Source organism: Hyperolius riggenbachi, chromosome 5 (assembly GCF_040937935.1).
Source record: "Hyperolius riggenbachi isolate aHypRig1 chromosome 5, aHypRig1.pri, whole genome shotgun sequence".
Taxonomy (NCBI): Eukaryota; Metazoa; Chordata; class Amphibia; order Anura; family Hyperoliidae; genus Hyperolius; species Hyperolius riggenbachi.
The window spans coordinates 51338500-51359415 of record NC_090650.1 but is presented as its reverse complement, the minus strand read 5'-3'; positions in this window follow the sequence as shown (position 1 = coordinate 51359415).

The window sequence follows — 20916 nt, the reverse complement described above, 5'->3', positions numbered from 1 at the left end:
CCAGTCTGTCGGATTCTGTCCCGGCAATATGAAAGGAAGGGAGGGGTTCCTCCAATAAATGTAAATGATTTTATATTTGTCATCATGCAGCTGAAAAAAGGCTGCTATTTATTATTATAAGTTAGAAAATAGATTTTATTTATGAAATCTTGTATTTTTAATTTGGGTCCACTTTAAGTGATGACCATGTCCCGAACATATCTTCATTTGGGATTTGTTTGCAATGAATTTGAATAAATGCTAGCCTACACAGAGCCAGTGGGGTTGTAACCACTCTGACACATAGAAAGATAAATAAACACTCCTTCAAGCCTATGAAAATTTCAGTACATGCTTTTCACCCTTCTCTTTTCATAACTAGGGTTATACAGGTGGCAGCCATTACTTCTGAGCTGAGTAGGAGGTTTTAGATCATGGGTGTGTTTGTCATCAGCTACCCTCCCTCACAGGGGCATCGTCTATGTGAAATCTCACACAAGCTGAGATCACCTCCCCTGTGACATCATCAGTAGCAGCCTGTGTTTTATGTCTGCTTTTTATCTCCTCCACCAGTCTGCTGGATTCTGTCCCGGCGCATACAGTAAAAAATGGCGCGGAGGAAATAATGGCGCACCATTCTGCCGATTATAAAACGCTATTTACCGTTTTAATGTAAATACATTAAAACGGTAAATAGCGTTTTATAAAACAGCAGAACGGTGCGCCATTGAAAAATGCAGGGAACTAGCAGAGGGGGTCGGGCTGGCAGCGGGGGTCGGGCTGGAGAGGCAGCGGGCAGTGGGCTGGCAGCGGTGTCAGGGTGGAGAGGCAGCGGGCTGGCAGCGGGGGTCGGGCTGAAGAGGCAGCGGGGTGGAGGGAGGATTACGCAGCATGTGTATATTGTGTATACATTACCTTGTCCCGGCCGGCGATCGCTCCTTCACTCCATAGCTTACAGGAGTCCTGCATCCAGCCAATCACCATGCGGCTTCAGTTTCCGCATGGTGATTGGCTGGATGCAGAACTCGTGCAAGCTATGAAGTGAAGGAGCGATCGCCGGCCGGGACAAGGTAATGTATACACAATATACACATGCTGCGTAATCCTCCCTCCACCCCGCTGCCTCTTCAGCCCGACCCCTGCTGCCAGCCTACTGCCCGCTGCCTCTCCAGCCCGACCCCGCTGCCAGCCCGCTGCCTCTCCAGCCCGATCCCTGCTAAAAAAATTGAACATATAAAACGATAAATATCGTTGTAATGCAGCGCCATTCTGACACTATTGGCGCTGTGCGCCATTTTTGCCTGCAATATGAAAGGAAGGGAGGTGTTCCTCCAATAAATGTAAAATATTTTATATTTGTCATCATACAGCTGAAAAAAGGCTGCTATTTATTATTATAATTTAGAAAACACATTTTATTTTTGAAATCTTGTATTTTTAATTTGGGTCCACTTTAACTTTTCTCCTGAGCTTTCTCCAAGGAGATCATTTTTCATATTATCTAAAAAATAACTTCTCAGCCCTTAGCAATTAAAAAAAATGTACAAAAAAAGTACCGCTAAATAACAAGATAACAGAAACTAATGAAATAAACAATTGTATCTATCTTACTTCTCCTAAAATGACTTTTTAAGATATTCCACAGTTTTATCTTATGTTTAAATCTACTTTTTAAGTTTCTAACTGTTTATTGTTTTTGCTCAATGACACATTCACTGAAGTATGCCAGAGCTAAAGTTTATGAACTATTGACCCCTTTTATCTCTTTCTTGCTCTCAGAAGCCATTTTCTACTAGGAAAGTGTTTTATAGTTGGAATTTCTTATCAGTGAGGGTCACACTGTAGTCACTTCCTGTCTGAGTCAGGACAGAGTCAGCCACTTAGATAACTGATATTTAACTCTTTCGGGCAGAAAAAGAAAAAAAGGAACACAGCCTATTTATTTGTGTGCTAGGCACTGTACATACCATTGTCTATCACATCATGTCACATGTCCCCTCAGGTATCCTTTAAGCTTGCTTGGTGGGAGCTTTAAAATGATTTTATTGATAAGGTTTAAAAATATTACTATGTACTAAGTACAGTGATACGGAAGATGCTTTATAAAAAAAAAAAATCAATTTGGAGAAAACACACAAAAAAGGTAATAGGATATGGCCCATAGTGTCACAAATGGTCCTTGCGACCCTAGAACACACTAGGCGGTGCTGCATATGCTTTTGTGTGCAGGGCCGGATTTCTGGCTAGGCCACATAGGCCATGGCCTAGGGCGCCAGAAATTCACCTCTGCTTGGGGCGGCTGAAGGGCAGAAAAATGTGTGCAGACAGGCAGAGAGTGACAGCAACAATGGACGCCCGTCCTGATTAATTTATGCCTGCCCGCGGCTCTCCCAGCCGCCAGTTTCAGCCTGCACGCTCTCTCCCTGTCCCCTCCTTTCTACTCCCCTCCCTCCTTAAACACATTCTTGCCATTCAGTGCCACCGGCCGCCCTGCATTAAAAGTTTGCATCAGGCATCGGCTGGCAGCCGGCGGCAACGGGCAGGCTGGACTCGGACTGTGCTGAACCTGACCTGTGCTGCTGCCTAATTAGATGTCCTGTATTTGCGGATCCGACTCCGGACAGAGCTGCTCTCCCCTCTCCTTCAGCATTGCGAGTGGCAGAGCACGGCAGCCAATCACGGCGCTCAGATGCTGAGAGGCAACCAATAGCGTGGCTTGGGGGATGTGGCTTGGCCAGCACTATGATTTTTCATTGGCTGGAGACTAGTGGCGGCAAGGAGGACTGTTTACGAAATATCTGGGCAACATTGGGCTGAGAGTACTGTGCACGGGAGTGAGCCTCGGGCAGCGACACAGCTTATCAGCAATCATTGCTGGTAAGCAATTAGCAAGATTGATTAGGACAACGGCGGCGACCCAGGGATCAGTGTCTAGGGAGCTATGGGGACGGAGGCTTCACACTAGAGATGGCCGGGCTGGGACAAGTAAGTAAACGAACAGCTGCAATATACTGTCCGTAGCTGACTTGGCAGCTGCAGCTGAATGCTTTTGTCTCATCCTGGCTGATTTATTGCTTATTCTGTTTCCATGTGAAATCTCCCTTCCTCCTCCACTTTTCTTCACTATCCCTCTCTTTTCCTATCCTATCTTGTGCTCTCTTCTATCTGTTTACCTTCCTTCTAATCTCTCACGTCCTTATATCCCCTTTCCTTTCAATTTTGTGTTTGGGGGAGAAAGAAACCTTTAGCAACAGCTAAGAAACTGCCTTGATATCTCCTCTCACTCTCTGTCCCCCACCCCCTCTTCTCTATCACTTTCTCTCCTTTTCTCTACAGGTATTTTGTTTCATTCCTTCCCTCTCTCACTCTCCCTTTCCTTTGCTAACCTTTTTTTGCCATAATTGTCCCCTCAAATCTACTTTTTGCAATCTTGCCTTCTTGTGTTCTCTCTTCCCTGCCCACCCCATATAGCCCGTCACCACCCTTTCTCCACTATTTTGTTCTCTCCCTATCTCTCCCCACTTCTATCTTTCCCTCTTTCACTCTCTACAACATTTAGAGTGAACCTATGAGGCTTGCGAGGGGCACATTTGGATACTAACATAAGGAGGAGGAAGCCTCTGGATCCTAAAGAGGCTTTCCTTGTCCTCTGGTGCCGGGCCGATCCAGCGCTGGTGCCCTTCGAAGTGAAGCTGCAGTGCTTCTGTACAGTAGCAAAACTGCTCGGGCACTGGCAAAAAAGCTGAGCATGACCATGCTCGTGCTACCACGCAGGTGCAGACGGCTCGCACTGACTTGTAATGTAGTGTTGACATCTTATGTAGCCCTTTGCAGAGTCATGCCAATTGTCCTCAGATGAGCTCACAATCTAACCCTTACCATACTTATAGTGTAATGTCCTATCATATTATTATGTATTTATATAGCACTGACATTTTCTGCAGCACTTTACAGAGTACATAGTCATGTCACTGACTGTCCTCAGAGGAGCTCACACTCTAAGCCTACCATAGTCAATGTCTAATATCCTACCACATTATTATTATGTATTTATATAGCACTGCCATCTTCTACAGCACATTACAGGGTACATAGTCATGTCACTGACTGTCCTCAGAGGAGCTCACACTCTAACCCTACCATAGGCATAGTGTAATGTCCTACCATATTATTATTATGTATTTATATAGCACTGCCATCTTCTACAGCACATTACAGGGTACATAGTCATGTCACTGATTGTCCTCAGAGGAGCTCACAATCTAATCCTACCATAGTCATAGCATAATGTCATGCCATATTATTATTATGTATTTATAAAGCACTGACATCTTCTACAGCACTTTACAGAGGACATAGTCATGTCACTAACTGTCCTCAGAGGAGCTCACAATCTAATGCTGCCATAGTAAAAATCTAATGTCCTACCATATTACTATTGTGTATTTATATAGCAGTGACATCTTCTGCAGCACTTTACAGAACACATAGTCATGTGATTGATCATCCTCAGAGGAGCTCACAATCTAATCCTACCATAGTCTAATGGCTGGTACACAGGATGAAACTTCCCGTCAGATCGATGAGTTGAATCAATTATTTCTGACAAGTCTGATCTGCTCTCTATTGATAACGGGATCCAGTTTGTGCAGTAATGGTCTGAAAATGTATCCCAATATCAATCTGAGGCAGATCAGACGTGTTGGAAATTATCGGTTCGACCCATTGATCTGACTGGAAGTTGTATTGTGTGTACCAGCCATAATGACCTACCACATTAGGAGATTGACTTGTCTGTGGTGCCATACAATCAGAAATGGGCTTGGCAGCAGCCATCCAGTTAGTAGCTTACACCGCTGTTACAAAGGTTGACGCTTCCCCCCCCCCCCCCCCATGCTCCATTTATCCACATGTTGAGTGGGAGGAATTGTTTGAAGGCCAGGAGTGCTCCAAAGAATCCAGATTACATCACTGTACTGTACTGTACTGGGTGGCAAGTAAAGGGGCGAGAGGTGTATAATATTATGCGTGGGGGGGGGGGGGGGCGGTTATTGACAGTTGGCCTAGGGCACTAGAAGATACAAATCCGGCCCTGTTTGTGTGGTTTTTGTCATGAAGTGCGTTTTGAGTGCTTTTGCATTTTGCACATGTGTTTCACACATGCCTTTTGCTTGCGTTTTATTGCGTTTGCATTTTGCACGTATGAATCGCAAGTGCGGTTTTGTGCATTTTGTTGGCGTTTCTGATATGGGTTTTTTGCAAATTTTTTGGAATGCGGCCATTATAAAAACTCTCTCTGGCTCATTACTTCAAAGTGAACAGGAAGTGGAAATACATCATCAGACACAATAACAAAAGCAATAAAACACTATACCTCTGTGTCACCATTGACATATGTTATGTGCGTTTTAGATGCGTTTTGGAAAAATATGCAGCAAGTTCTGCGTTTCAAAAACACACATTGCAGAATGCAAACATTTGCGTTCTTTCATGCGGCCCATTGACTTACATTATGCATGTTAACGTTAACGTTTTATGCAATGCTAGCATTTCTGCCTAGTATGTTCCTACCCTGAACTTCTTAAGGATCTCACTGCCTATTTTTCTGCCATCTTCGGGTGAGACATCTCACCCCAGATATCTAAGGACACTTTTATTTTCAATATATTTATTCACAGTAGCAATGTCCCACCAGACTTTAGTTCCCTTAACCTTAATATTTTCCAAATAAATAAAATTTCCCTTTAATCTGATGAAAAGCTTTATGGAGATGAAGATTTCATTTTTCAGCATGACTTGGCACCTGCTCACAGTGCCAAAACCACTGGTAAATGGTTTACTGACCATGGTATTACTGTGCTCAATTGGCCTGCCAACTCTCCTGACCTGAACCCCATAGAGAATCTGTGGGATATTGTGAAGAGAAAGTTGAGAGACGCAAGACCCAACACTCTGGATGAGCTTAAGGCCGCTATCGAAGCATCCTGGGCCTCCATAACACCTGAGCAGTGCCACAGGCTGACTGCCTCCATGCCACGCCGCATTGAAGCAGTCATTTCTGCAAAAGGATTCCCGACCAAGTATTGAGTGCATAACTGAACATAATTATTTGAAGGTTGACTTTTTTTGTTTTAAAAACACTTTTCTTTTATTGGTCGGATGAAATATGCTAATTTTTTGAGATAGGAAATTTGGGTTTTTATGAGCTGTATGCCAAAATCATCAATATTAAAACAATAAAAGGCTTGAACTACTTCAGTTGTGTGTATTTAAATCTAAAATATATGAAAGTCTAATGTTTATCAGTACATTACAGAAAATAATGAACTTTATCACAATATGTTAATTGTTTGAGAAGATCCTGTATATATATATATATATATATATATATATATATATATATATATATATATATATATATATTAGCAAAGACACCAATGATCACTATTAAAACAGTATAAAAATTGAATCTGGGAATATGAGACATAATGGAGATGTGATGTGGGCAGTGTGATTACTCACTATGCCTGTAATGAGTTACAAAACACACATGCAGATGAAAAGGAATACATCAATGACATTTTATTAATATTTACTGAATTAGACCAAGAACTGATTCAGCATAAAAAACATTGGCCCGTATGCAATTCACTTTTCTTCCTGAGTTTTCTCCAGGGTGATATTTTTACACCTTGCCATTCAATTAATTAATTAAACCACCGGCAAGCAAGAACATACTCAAAATAATTTTGATAGTACCTTTTCACCACCTTTTGGGCATTTATTCAATTGTAAATTCTTAAAAGTTATTTTAAAGAGATATGAAAATTATCTCCTAGGAGATAATTTAGAAAAAAAATATTAATTACATATTATGGGCAAAGGCCCTTATTCAAGTCTTGTTTTCTCCTAGGAAATAATATGTAATCTTCTGTTTAAAATAACTTTTCAGCTCTCTGCGATTGAAAAAGTCCTCAAAAGAAGTTGAAAAAAGTACTGTCATAATTATTCAGAGTATTTTCTTGCTTGCTGGTGACTTAAAGGGCATTTGATTGATAAGGTGTACAAATATCACCTAGGAGAAAACTTAGGAGAAAAGATTTCTCCTGAGTTATCTCCAAGGAGATCATTTTTCATCCCCTCTTTAAAATAACTCAGCAATTTACAATTTTCTTGCATGCTGGGGCCTATATGCAATTCACTTTTTCTCCTGAGTTTTCTCCTGGGTGATATTTTTAAATTTGTCAATAAAATGCATTTTAAGCCATCAGAAAGCAAAAAAATGCTCAAAATAATTTTGATAGTACTTTTTAATTTACTTTTTGGTACTTTTTTAGTTGAAAAGTGCTGGAAAATTATTTTAATTTGAAGATGAAAAATTATCTCCTAGGAGAAAACTCAGGTGACAAAGTGAATTGCATATGGCCCTGGGAGTTTAAAAGGCATTTTACTTCCAACGTATGAAAATAGCAGCTAGGAGAAAACTCAGAAGGAAAAGTGAATTTAGATGGGCCATTTAGTAGTTATTATTCTGTGGTCCTCTGTGTCTGTCCACTCACTGTTCATGCTGGATATCTATCTATCTAACTATCTATCTATCTATCTATCTATTTTTATTTTACAAAACAGTGTAGGCATTTTATTCCCTAGAAATGTATAGTCAATTAATTAAAGCGGAATATAACCCTGCATTTCAACTTTGCTCTAAAACATTATTTACAGCATATTATATGCAACCAGCATTTTTTTTTTTACTAGACCAGCATTGGAAGGGTTACAAACAGAGCTTTAAAGTTCCGTAGAGAGAAAAGCTGCAGCAGCCAAAGTTTAGATAGATACATTTAAGTAAACACAATGTAACAAGTGAGGAATGTGACACACACTCTCTGACTGTGCAGGAGCTGGAGGACAGCCAAAGAGTGTGTAACATTCACCACTTGTTACATTGTGTTTACTTAAATGTATCTATCTAAACTTCGGATGCGGCAGCATTTCTCTCCAGGAACTTTAAAGCTCTGTGTGTAACCCTTCCAATGCTGGGCCAGTAAAAAAAAATGCTGGTTGCATATAATATGCTGTAAATAATGTTTTAGAGCAAAGTTGAAATGCAGGGTTATATTCCGCTTTAATATATCTTAATATGTCTACTGGACCAAGGCTTGGCTTTAAATAGTGAATACTTATAAAATGTCACTGATTTTAGGGATGATCAAAATCCAAAATACGAAACTTTGCACTAAATTCCAAGCGCATACCAAATTTCATGGATTCTGAGTTTGCATCGTGAAATAATTATAATTTAATGTGAATGTTTGCTTCGAAGTCCTTTGAGCACGCTCAGTAGAAACTTATGGCGGTCCACAAATGTTTTTAGATTTTTGTTTTCACCTCCTCTGAGTCCTCTCCTTCTTGCTATTTGTGTGAAAAAACATTTGTGCATTACACAAACATACTTTTGCATCGCTTTCAGAATTTATATATCAGAATTTTATGGATTTCGATTGTCGAAATTGCTATTTTCACATGCCGTTTTCAGAATACCACTTTTTGCTTCAGAAAGCTATTTCCAATCGCAAACACAGAAATCGGAAATTCCGTGGAAGTTAAAAGCTCACCCCTACCAACCAGGGTCATTCACAAATATGGCCCTCAACTTGCACATCTTCCAATAAACCCCATCCTCAGGTCCAGGATTTGTGGTCCTAGCCCTTTTTTGCATATGTATATGTACGGCGCCAGTGAGCTGGGCACAGGGTAAGGCCTCGTTCACATTAGGCAACGCGTATGGCCGTGCATTCGGGACGCAAATGCACCTGATCGCATGACATCTGCGTTGCTGTGCGTTGCGCTGCTGATGCCATTCATTACAGTAAATGGGATCAGCAATGCACCTTGCCAAAAATGCGTGCAGCAGTGCGATAGCGCATCGCACTGCTGCGCAGCGCGCATAGTCTGAACTCCAAAAGTCCTCTTTATGTACTTTTTTTTATATTCTTGCTGATCGCATACAATATGCAGTGCCGAAATGCACAAGTCAGCGCATATAGTGTGAACGAGGCCTTAGTTAAATGATGACTCTGTTGCCACTCAAATCCTCGATGGCGTAAAATACTATTTCCCTTCTAAGTCATCGTACTAGCTAAAACAGGCCTTCAGGGATTACCGGGTTAGTACGCGGAAATCCCTGCTTGGCAGCCGTCCAAGCAGGAAGTGACGCTCACTTCCTGTGGCCGAAGCGATCACATGCACGGAAGCATATTGCTTAAATACTCTTCCACGTATGTGCAATACGTAAAACTTGCAGCAGGCATTTGAACACACATGCGTTGCCATTGACTTACATGACTTCCCCAGAACTTCCGCAGAACCGCACAGTAACGTAAGTTTGCCCTAGCGTCGGGAATGCGGCAAAACCTTCAATTCCATCGCATTGCGGCGCACCGTGTCAGTATGACAGTTCTCATAGACTTTCATTGCCCTGCGGTGGGGTGTGGTAAAAATACCGTGTGAAAGGCCCCTTTGGTATATTAGATCAAAATCCTGTTTGAATCTGATCTAATATCAAGCGGTGTAAGTTGGTATGCAGGTAAACGATCAATATAAGGTAGATGTCTGCCTTTTGAGATTAGCACAGGAGCCAATCAAAAAGCCTTTTAAAAGGGAAGGAGTAAGCAATGGCTTCTGCTTTATTGATTTCAGTTCATTTTTTTTTCTGTGGTTCTGGAGGGGTTTAGGCTCTTGAATCGCAGCACCGTGGACAACAATCATTCATCTACAACACGACCTGGGCTCGTGGCAGAACAGGCTGTCAGTCTGATTACCGTCTGCCACTGCAGCTCCAGCCTGTGGTCATGTCTGCGACCCCCGTTCTAAATCAATTTCTCGGCTGCCTCTATGCTTGCTTTTCACTCTTTCCACCAATATGTACTTCCTGCAGGCATAAAAAATAATGATAAAGTATATTTATTGAAAATGTCAGGCTAGCGATTTACGCGTACATAGTTTGTAACTTTCAAGGTTAGAAAAAACGGATGACCTTTTCCAAATAACACATGAATCATTCAGTTCATGCTTTACTTTACAGTGTTAGAAGAGAACTAAATACTATTTAGAAAATATATACTATATAAATAAGCCTATGCAGTGTGTTAAGCCTAAAAGTAAATCCAAAGTGACTTGTGACGTGATGACATAGGCATGTGTATAACAAATACACATACAAAAAACATACAAATAACTAGGCTGTGTTCCTCTTCCTCTTTTTCTGCATGAAAGAGTTAACCATTTTGGTATGCAAGCGACAGTTCTCTCCTTTTGGGACTTAATCGGACTATAACTATTCCTCACTGATAAGGAATTACAGCTATAAAACTCTTGCCTGGACAGAACAGCTTCGAATGCAGGGATAGATAAAAAAAGGTCAATAGTTCATATAGTTTAGCTCTGGGACACTGAGACTGTGTGAAAGACTGTAACATTCATATCAGAGAATACAACATTAAACATACTTTTCAAGCTTTTAAAAAGAAAATAAAGCCGTAGGATTCGAAAAAAAAAAAGCCATTTTCAGGAGTAGGAAGCTAGGCAGAATTGTTTATTTTATTACTTATTTTCACCTTGGTTTCCTTTAAAGGAGTTATCAGACAAAATAGCTCAAATTAGCTTTGATCACCAGGGCTCTCTCCAGCCCCTTGCAGCCGACTGTCCCACGCCGATCGCTCCGCTCCCCGCCGCTCTCCTGGTCTCGCCGCTCGTTATTCAGGCTGACTGTGGGGTCGGCCTTACTTCGGCTACGCGAAGCCGCGCTGTCAAGCCGCGAACTGCCGCGATTGACATCGCGTGGCCGTGATTGACATCGGCGCTTCGTGCAGCCGCAGTAAGGCCGACCCCGCGGTCAGCCTGAATAACGAGCGGCGAGACCGGGAGAGCGGCGGGGAGCGGAGCGGTCAGAGTGGAACAGTCGGCTGCAAGGGGCTGGAGAGAGCCCCATGTGAGTAAAGCTCATTTGAACTATTTTGGCTGATAACTCCTTTAAATAAATTGTCAATAATTTGTAATTATTCATTTTTGGTAGCACCATCTGTGCTGCATTGCTTATGGAAAGTGTTAAAGAGACACTGTAACAAGAAAAATGTCCCCTGGGGGGTACTCACCTTGGGAGGGGGAAGCCTCCGGATCCTAATGAGGCTTCTCCCCGTCCTCCTCTGTCTCACGGGGGTCTCGCTGCAGCCCTTCAAAGCCGGCTCGACAGATCCGACAGCTTGTTCAATATTTTCCTGTCCAGGCTCCAGCAGGGGCGCTGTTGCGGCTCTTCTGACAGAGATAGGTGGAAATAGCCGACCTCCGTTGGGTCCGCTCTACTGCGCAGGCGCATGAGACTTGCGCCTGCACAGTAGAGCGGCCCGACGGAGATCGGCTATTTACGCCTATCTCCGTGGGAAAGAGCGGATACTGCGCCTGTGCTGGAGCCAAAAGGTAAATATTTACATCACTGCCGCTCCGGGAGGATTTTCGCCGCCACCTTGGGACCGAGGAGGGCGGGGGAAGCCTCAATAGGATCCGGAGGTTTCCCCCACCCGAGGCGAGTACCCCCTAGGGGATTTTCTTTAAAGATAGCAGGAGTTGCCTTTTGGCGCCCGAGAGCGAGTGGCTGCCATCCACCGCAATAGACGAATATCTATGTACCTGAGCAGGAACTGAAGTCCTGCGGGACGTAGATATACCGTCTGAAACCACATAAGTGGTTAAAGGGAACCTGAAGATTGCTAAAAAAAAAAGGAGTTTTACATATCTGGGAGCGTCCTGCGCAGGCGCAATAGAGATTTTCTCATACTGCATCTGTGCAAGATGCTCCCAGGCATGGGAGTGCAAACAAGGATGGCCCGGCCAGGCCGCGCAGGCGCAGTGGCTGTCAACTTGCTGAGGTAACGAATGAATATAAGATTATTGCTGGACACATCTGTATATCTGTTTACTAAATGAACACCCTAACATTTGAAGACGTCTAAGCTGTTCTATCTACTGTGCTGTTGCTGTGATGAGTGTCAAGTTATCACACTTTCTGTGATTGGTGCTGGACAAAGGTGTAGTGTTGTTGCCCATAACAACCTACAAATATTTATTACAGTCTGCAGTGGAGAGCCGTGGCGGGGGACCAGAGGATCTTTAAGTATCGGATGGGACAGAATAGCTGCAGGGTGCTGGGAGAAGCCCCAAGTAAGGAAATCTCTTTTTTTTTTTTTTTTTTACTTTTTTTGGTTCTCTTTAAGTGCTTCAGAAAACCGGACTGTCTTCGACCCAAGTAGGATCAAAGAGCTCAGAGAAGCTCTTTTGCATAGATAACAAACAAGGTTTCTCCACTCTTCCTGTACTGGAAAACAATATAAGACTCTTTTCTTTGCTACTAATGTTGTATTTCTTAGCTGTACTACACATACAATGCATTATCTCATAAGTTTATTTTTGCTTCCGGTTTGCTTTAAAGAGTCTAAGGACACTTAACGGAGTGTGGTCTGCCAGGTCTGCGGGCATAGCATGTGAAGACTTCCTATTGTGTTATCTTCAAAACACTGAGAACAGAAGAAATTATCACCACAAAGAGGAACTGAAGATGATCATCACAATGGAGGCAAATCTGCCAAGGAAACATAATCCACGACCATTTCTGTGAAGGGGCTGTTTTTTTCCCAACACAGGGCCTCCCACCTGCATTCTCCTGTTTGCTTCTGCCCCCTCTTTCTCTTTACAGACTGGTGGAGCAGTTGGTAGTTGTGAAGTATATTATCTTCTCCAGTATTAGGTCCAGATCATCCTCTTCTTCATCGCTATCCACTCTCACTCCCCTGCATTATGGCTTTCTTAGATGGTGGGTGACACATCAGATCACATTCAGGAAGCCTTGGCAGCAAGGTGGACAAGAATGGGAGAACACAGCTGCATTAAGAGGAGGACAATATGGACCTGTGTTGGAGTTGGTGATAAGGTCCACCACCAACAACCTCTGCATTACACTGTTCTAGGAGGAGGGATCACAGTAGCACACTGTAGAGGTGAGGGTAAGGGTGACATTTTCGAACACTTTCATTTCAGCCAGGAGACGTGGGCGCAGCAGTGACTAACTTCAGCGCCGTCAGAGGACAGCACTGAAGTTACTTAAAAAACACTATAATTCAGCCTCCAGCAATTGCTGGAAGCCAAATTATTTAATTCCCCACCATCCATGGCGGCCTAGAGGGGGAATAGTATTTAACATCGATGGGAATTGGTGCAGGAGCAGGATAAGCCATACAGGCTGTATCCTGCACCCAAGTCTCCTGCGCTGATTCCTCTCATACGCAACATTTTAGCTACGCTTGTACAGATGAAATGGAGAATCGTTACAGGACCCCACCACAGTTTGTTGGGGGAGGCATAATTTGTCATCATGCTTCTGATCATCGCTTGTATCACAATATGTGGTGACATGCTTCTAAACATTCAGAAGAAAGTGAAGACCGACACCATCTGTTGTAATTCAGCTCTTTTTATTTAAGACACATAGAGATATTGCAACAGCATCAAGCAACTTTTTGGAGAACCCTCCTCCTTTCGCAAGCCTATGTCAGTGTCTAACACTGTGTGGTGGTTACGGGAGAGTGGTGTCAGCGTGTGCGCCGCTGATGTAGTGGAAACTTGAGCAGTTTGTTTACATTCTGCCTATGTGACCTGGAGACAGCCGGACCATTTGGGGCAGCATTATGTATGGTGGTGCGGGCGGCTCTTACCGGCGCCAGCCACGCTTGGGGGGAGGGGTCACCTGCACCTCCCAGCCTCCCCCTCCGGGATGCCGCTGTGGTTTCCAGGCAGTGAGATAGCTTGGGGCCCCACGGCACCCTGGTTGTATGGGGGCATTGGGAAGCCTCCCCGTGGCGCTCCTGGATAGTGCTAATGTACCGTTTTGCGGTATTGGTTTTAACCCTGCAAAATGCGAAAGCAAATGCATATTTGCATGAGCTATGTCTCGTGAGTAGCCAATTAGGCCAAATTTGCAAAGCCATATTTGTCAGGTGTTACTTGGTTTGATGCACACATACATTCTCTATAAAGTGTGGTATTATGTATGGCTCTGAAAGCCTGCGAGGTTTCCATCAGGTTCGCTGCTGTCTAGGAGCAGGTCCGTGATGATGTGAACATCCCCTTGAGGCTCATTGGTCGCCTGTTTATTCAGCAGTGGCATGGGCGGCGCCACTTCCCTGACATCACCACTAATGTAGGTAAGATGGTCTATGTCTGCACACGTGCAGAAACTTTTAAGTTCCCCATCAGGTCCAATGTGTAGGACATTGGGGATTGGTCGCCACAGGCTAGTGTTGGGCGAACAGTGTTCGCCACTGTTCGGGTTCTGCAGAACATCACCCTGTTCGGGTGATGTTCGAGTTCGGCCGAACACCTGACGGTGCTCGGCCAAACCGTTCGGCCATATGGCCGAACTAAGAGCGCATGGCCGAACGTTCCCCGAACGTTCGGCTAGCGCTGTGATTGGCCGAACGGGTCACGTGGTTCGGACCCGAACGCGCTCTGATTGGCCGAACGGTCACGTGGTTCGGGTAAATAAATACCCGAACCACGTCATATCTCCGCCATTTGTCTGTGGGTTTAGCTTTGGGTAGGCAGGCAGGGTAGTTCGCGCTCCAGCCACGCTAGCCAGGGTCCCCCCTGTCATTGTGTCACTGCTGGGAACAGTAGTACACCGCTTGCTCAGCCACACTATATAGCATTCTGTTTACTGCCACTCTGTGTACCTCGCTCAGCCACACTATATAGCATTCTGTTTACTGCCACTCTGTGTCTGCTGGGAATAGTAGTACACCGCTTGCTCAGCCACACTATATAGCATTCTGTTTACTGCCACTCTGTGTACCTCGCTCAGCCACACTATATAGCATTCTGTTTACTGCCACTCTGTGTCTGCTGGGAATAGTGGTACACCGCTCGCTCAGCCACACTATATAGCATTCTGTTCACTGTTCTGTGTCTGCTTGGAATAGTGGTACACCGCTCGCTCAGCCACACTATATAGCATTCTGTTCACTGTTCTGTGTCTGCTGGGAATAGTGGTACACCGCTCGCTCAGCCACACTATATAGCATTCTGTTCACTGTTCTGTGTCTGCTGGGAACAGTAGTACACCGCTCGCTCAGCCAGAGTATATAGCATTGTGTTTACTGCCACTCTGTGTACACCGCTCAGCCAGACTATATACCATTGTTTACTGACACTCTGTGTACACCGCTCAGCCAGACTATATACCATTGTTTACTGACACTCTGTGTACACCGCTCAGCCAGACTATATACCATTGTTTACTGCCACTCTGATTCTGCTGGGAACAGTAGTACACCGCTCGCTCAGCCAGACTATATAGCATTGTGTTTACTGCCACTCTGTGTACACCGCTCAGCCAGACTATATACCATTGTTTACTGACACTCTGTGTACACCGCTCAGCCAGACTATATACCATTGTTTACTGAAACTCTGTGTACACCGCTCAGCCAGACTATATACCATTGTTTACTGCCACTCTGATTCTGCTGGGAACAGTAGTACACCGCTCGCTCAGCCAGACTATATACCATTGTTTACTGACACTATATAGCAGACTATATAGCATTGTGTGTACACCGCTCAGCCAGACTATATACCATTGTTTACTGACACTCTGTGTACACCGCTCAGCCAGACTATATACCATTGTTTACTGCCACTCTGATTCTGCTGGGAACAGTAGTACACCGCTCGCTCAGCCAGACTATATACCATTGTTTACTGACACTCTGTGTACACCGCTCAGCCAGACTATATACCATTGTTTACTGCCACTCTGATTCTGCTGGGAACAGTAGTACACCGCTCGCTCAGCCAGACTATATACCATTGTTTACTGACACTATATAGCAGACTATATAGCATTGTGTGTACACCGCTCAGCCAGACTATATACCATTGTTTACTGACACTCTGTGTACACCGCTCAGCCAGACTATATACCATTGTTTACTGCCACTCTGATTCTGCTGGGAACAGTAGTACACCGCTCGCTCAGCCAGACTATATACCATTGTTTACTGACACTCTGTGTACACCGCTCAGCCAGACTATATACCATTGTTTACTGCCACTCTGATTCTGCTGGGAACAGTAGTACACCGCTCGCTCAGCCAGACTATATAGCATTGTGTTTACTGCCACTCTGTGTACACCGCTCAGCCACACTATATAGCATTGCGTACTCTGCCAGTCAGTGTGTATATTGCTGGGATCAGTAATACTCCACTCACCGTCAACCACTATATGAGCTCAACATGAGTTCCCCAGAGACCTCCGCTGTGAGCAGCACTCCCAACAACAGCAACAGCCAACGCCCCACGCAAGCTATAACATCCACCCCAGCAGCCAGTGGTCAGCAGCAGCCCTCCCCGGAGGAGAACGTTGTGTCCATCAGTCCGTCGCCAGAGCGATTAATGAGGGCTGCCATTGAGGAGATGATGGGGCCTGATGTGGAGGAGGAGGTCTGGCTCAGGCCAGCATCCCAAGTTAATGTTGAGGACGATGAGGGGTCTGTGTCTGGGGATGTTGGGGTGGCAGAGGTGGTGGGTGGGTCAGACTCAGGAGAAGAGTTGTATGATGAGGATGATGATCGGGACCATCTGTATGTGCCTCAGAGTCCGACCCCGGAAAACATGTTGTATCGTGTGTTTAGGTACTAAAATCTGCGTTCCCTCCCAGTAGTGTTGGGCGAACAGTGTTTGCCACTGTTCGGGTTCTGCAGAACATCACCCTGTTCGGGGTGACTATATAGCAGACTATATAGCATTGTGTTTAATGCCACTCTGTGTACACGGCTCAGCCACACTATATAGCATTGTGTTTACTTCCACTCTGTGTCTGCTGGGAACAGTAGTACACCGCTCACCCGCCACTGTATAGCATTGTGCTCTGTGTCACTGCTGACAATAGTGGTACACCGCTCACCCACCACTGTATAGCATTTCTGTACTGCCACTGTACTGCTGCCAGTCAGCGTGTACTTTAAGGATAAGTGAAATGAGGAAGAAATCCGGTGAAAGAGGGAGGGGCAAGGGAAGAGGTGTTTCCCCTGACGGTTCACGTACAGGCCACAGGGGAGCACCCAAGAAAACCCACTCAATACTGCCCATGTTGTCCAGGACAACAACCCTCACAGATCCAAAAGAACAGGACCAGATAATTACTTGGATGACCTCTCAAGCGTCCAGCAGTGGGTTAAGCAGCACCAGCACATCACGCACGAGGTCCGAGTCCTCAGCCAGTTAAAGTCTGGGCTTTCTTTGAAGACTGCACTGAGGATGTTACCATGGCGATTTGCAAGGTGTGCAAGACCCGCCTGAGCAGGGGGAAAAGTATTAACAACCTCTCCACCACCAGCATGAGCCGCCACATTCTATCCAAACATCCCACTCTGTGGGCAAACGCGGCAGGACAGGGTACCACCAGCAACACTGCCTCCCTTGGGTTCACCAGACTCACCACCAGACCCGCCTCAGCAGCAGCAGTAGCCCAGCCATTGCGTGGTTCACAACATTCACAAACATCAGACGATGCTGACACTGTCACTTTCCGGACTAGTGCTCTTGAGGTCTCCCAGTGTTCTTCAAACACAACAACCAACAGCCCTTCGGTGTGCAGCGCTACGGTTGAGTTGTCTGTCTCTGAGATGTTTGAGCACAAGAGGAAATTGCCAGCAAATGACCCCCGGGCCGTGGCAGTAACAGCCAGCCAGCATAGCCAAGCTTCTGGCCTGCGAAATGCTGCCATATCGAGTGGTGGAGACAAACAGCTTCAAGGGCAGGATGTCAGTGGCCATCCCACGTTACGTTGTTCCCAGCCGCTACCACTTTGCGCGCTCTGCAGTGCCTGAGTTGCATGAGCACGTGGTCAGCTAAATAACCCGAAGCTTGAAGAATGCCGTTGCCTGCAAGGTTCACCTCACCACTGACACCTGGACGAGTGCGTTCGGCCAGGGTCGATACATCTCCCTTACCGCGCACTGGGTGAACCTTGTGGAGCCTGGCAGCGATTCCTCACCTGCTACGGCGCGGGTGTTGCCCACGCCGCAAACAGCTGGATAACAACAGCAGCACCTACCTCTCTGACTCCTTCTCCTCCAACGCATCTCAAAGCTGTACCTCATCCGGAAATGCTAACCCAGCACCAGCAGCAGTAGGATCGTGGAAGCAGTGCAGCACAGCTGTTGGCATGCGTCAGCAAGCGTTGCTGAAGCTGATCTGCCTTGGGGATAAGCAGCACACAGGGGAGGAAATTTGGAGGGGAATAAAGGAACAGACGGATTTGTGGCTGGCACCGCTGGACCTGAAACCGGGCATGAAGCTAGACACCTGGCACGAACTGGCAATGTACGCAATAGAGGTGCTGGCTTGCCCGGCAGCCAGCGTTATGTCGGAACGCTGTTTCAGTGCTGCCGGAGGCATCATCACAGATCGGCGTATCCGCCTCTCCACAGAAAATGCAGACCGTCTGACTCAAATTAAAATGAATCAATCCTGGATTGGAAACGACTACGCAACACTCCTGGACCCCAACCAAGTAACATGACCGATGAACATCTGGGATGGTTTAGCGTTTCCGGTCCCTGTTTATTGAACCTCTCATCTGTATTACATTTATGACTGCATGGCGGCAAAAAGCATTGCTGCTATATCCGCACGCTTTTTGTCCTCATGCAAGGCCTGGGTTGTTGTGTCTCACAAAGCGTGGCCTTCTCCTCCTGCGCCTCCTCCTGTTCCATCACGTGTGCTGCTGCTGCTGCTGCTGCTGCTGCTGCTGGGTTACCGTTGCCGGTCCCTGTTTATGGAACCTCTTATCTTTATTACATTTATGACTACATGGCGGTACAAAGCATGCTATCCGCACGCTTTTTGTCCTCATGCAAGGCCTGGGTTGTTGTGTCTCACAAAGCGTGGCCTTCTCCTCCTGCGCCTCCTCCTGTTCCATCACGTGTGCTGCTGCTGCTGCTGCTGCTGCTGGGTTACCGTTGCCGGTCCCTGTTTATGGAACCTCTTATCTTTATTACATTTATGACTACATGGCGGTACAAAGCATGCTATCCGCACGCTTTTTGTCCTCATGCAAGGCCTGGGTTGTTGTGTCTCACAAAGCGTGGCCTTCTCCTCCTGCGCCTCCTCCTGTTCCATCACGTGTGCTGCTGCTGCTGCTGCTGCTGCTGGGTTACCGTTGCCGCGTGGTCCCTGTTTATTGAACCTCTTATCTTTATTACATTTATGACTACATGGCGGTACAAAGCATGCTATCCGCACGCTTTTTGTCCTCATGCAAGGCCTGGGTTGTTGTGTCTCACAAAGCGTGGCCTTCTCCTCCTGCGCCTCCTCCTGTTCCATCACGTGTGCTGCTGCTGCTGCTGCTGCTGCTGGGTTACCGTTGCCGCGTGGTCCCTGTTTATTGAACCTCTTATCTTTATTACATTTATGACTACATGGCGGTACAAAGCATGCTATCCGCACGCTTTTTGTCCTCATGCAAGGCCTGGGTTGTTGTGTCTCACAAAGCGTGGCCTTCTCCTCCTGCGCCTCCTCCTGTTCCATCACGTGTGCTGCTGCTGCTGCTGCTGCTGGGTTAGCGTTGCCGCGTGGTCCCTGTTTATTGAACCTCTTATCTTTATTACATTTATGACTACATGGCGGTACAAAGCATGCTATCCGCACGCTTTTTGTCCTCATGCAAGGCCTGGGTTGTTGTGTCTCACAAAGCGTGGCCTTCTCCTCCTGCGCCTCCTCCTGTTCCATCACGTGTGCTGCTGCTGGGTTAGCGTTGCCGCGTGGTCCCTGTTTATTGAACCACTTATCTTTATTACATTTATGACTGCATGGTGGTACAAAGCATGCTATCCGCACGCTTCTTGTCCTCATGCAAGGCCTGGGTTGTTGTGTCTCAAAGCGTGGCCTTCTCCTCCTGCGCCACCCTCCTCCTGTTCCATCACGTGTGCTGCTGCTGGGTTAGCATTACCGGTCCCTTTTCCTGGAACCTCTTATATGTATTACATTTATGACTGCATGCCGACAAAAAGCATGTTACCTGTGCAAAGAAAACAGACATTTCCCGCATTTAAAAGACAGTTTTCCCTTTGAAACTTTAAAATCGATTTTCTCAAAAACTATAAGCTCTTTTTGCTAAATTTTTTTTTCCTCTTGTACCCACTCCCAAGGTGCACATACCCTGTAAATTTGGGGTATGTAGCATGTAAGGAGGCTTTACAAACCACAAAAGTTCGGGTCCCCATTGACTTCCATTATGTTCGGAGTTCGGGTCGAACACCCGAACATCGCGGCCATGTTCGGCCTGTTCGGCCCGAACCCGAACATCTAGATGTTCGCCCAACACTACCACAGGCACATCTGGTATGTGATTGGTGAAAATCTGTAACTGAGTTCTATATAAAGTCACAATGATTGTGATTATGTTAGACACTGACATAGGCTTGAGAAACATTGCTTGATGATGTTGCAATATGTCTATGGGCTTGATTCATTAACCTCCTTGGCGGTATGAAAAATACCGCCAGGAGGGAGCGCAGCAGTTTTTTTAAAAAAATTTTTTTTTTTAATCATGTAGCGAGCCGAGGGCTCGCTACATGATAGCCGCTGCTGAGCGGCATCCCCCCGCCCGCTTCGATCGCCTTCGGCGATCTCCGATCAGGAAATCCCGTTCATAGAACGGGATTTCCTGGAGGGCTTCCCCCGTCGCCATGGCGACGGGGCGGGATGACGTCACCGACGTCACTGACGTCGGGACGTCATTGGGAGTCCCGGGCCACCCCTCGGCGCTGCCTGGCACTGATTGGCCAGGCAGCGCTGGGGTCTGGGGGGGGGGGGGGGCCGCGCG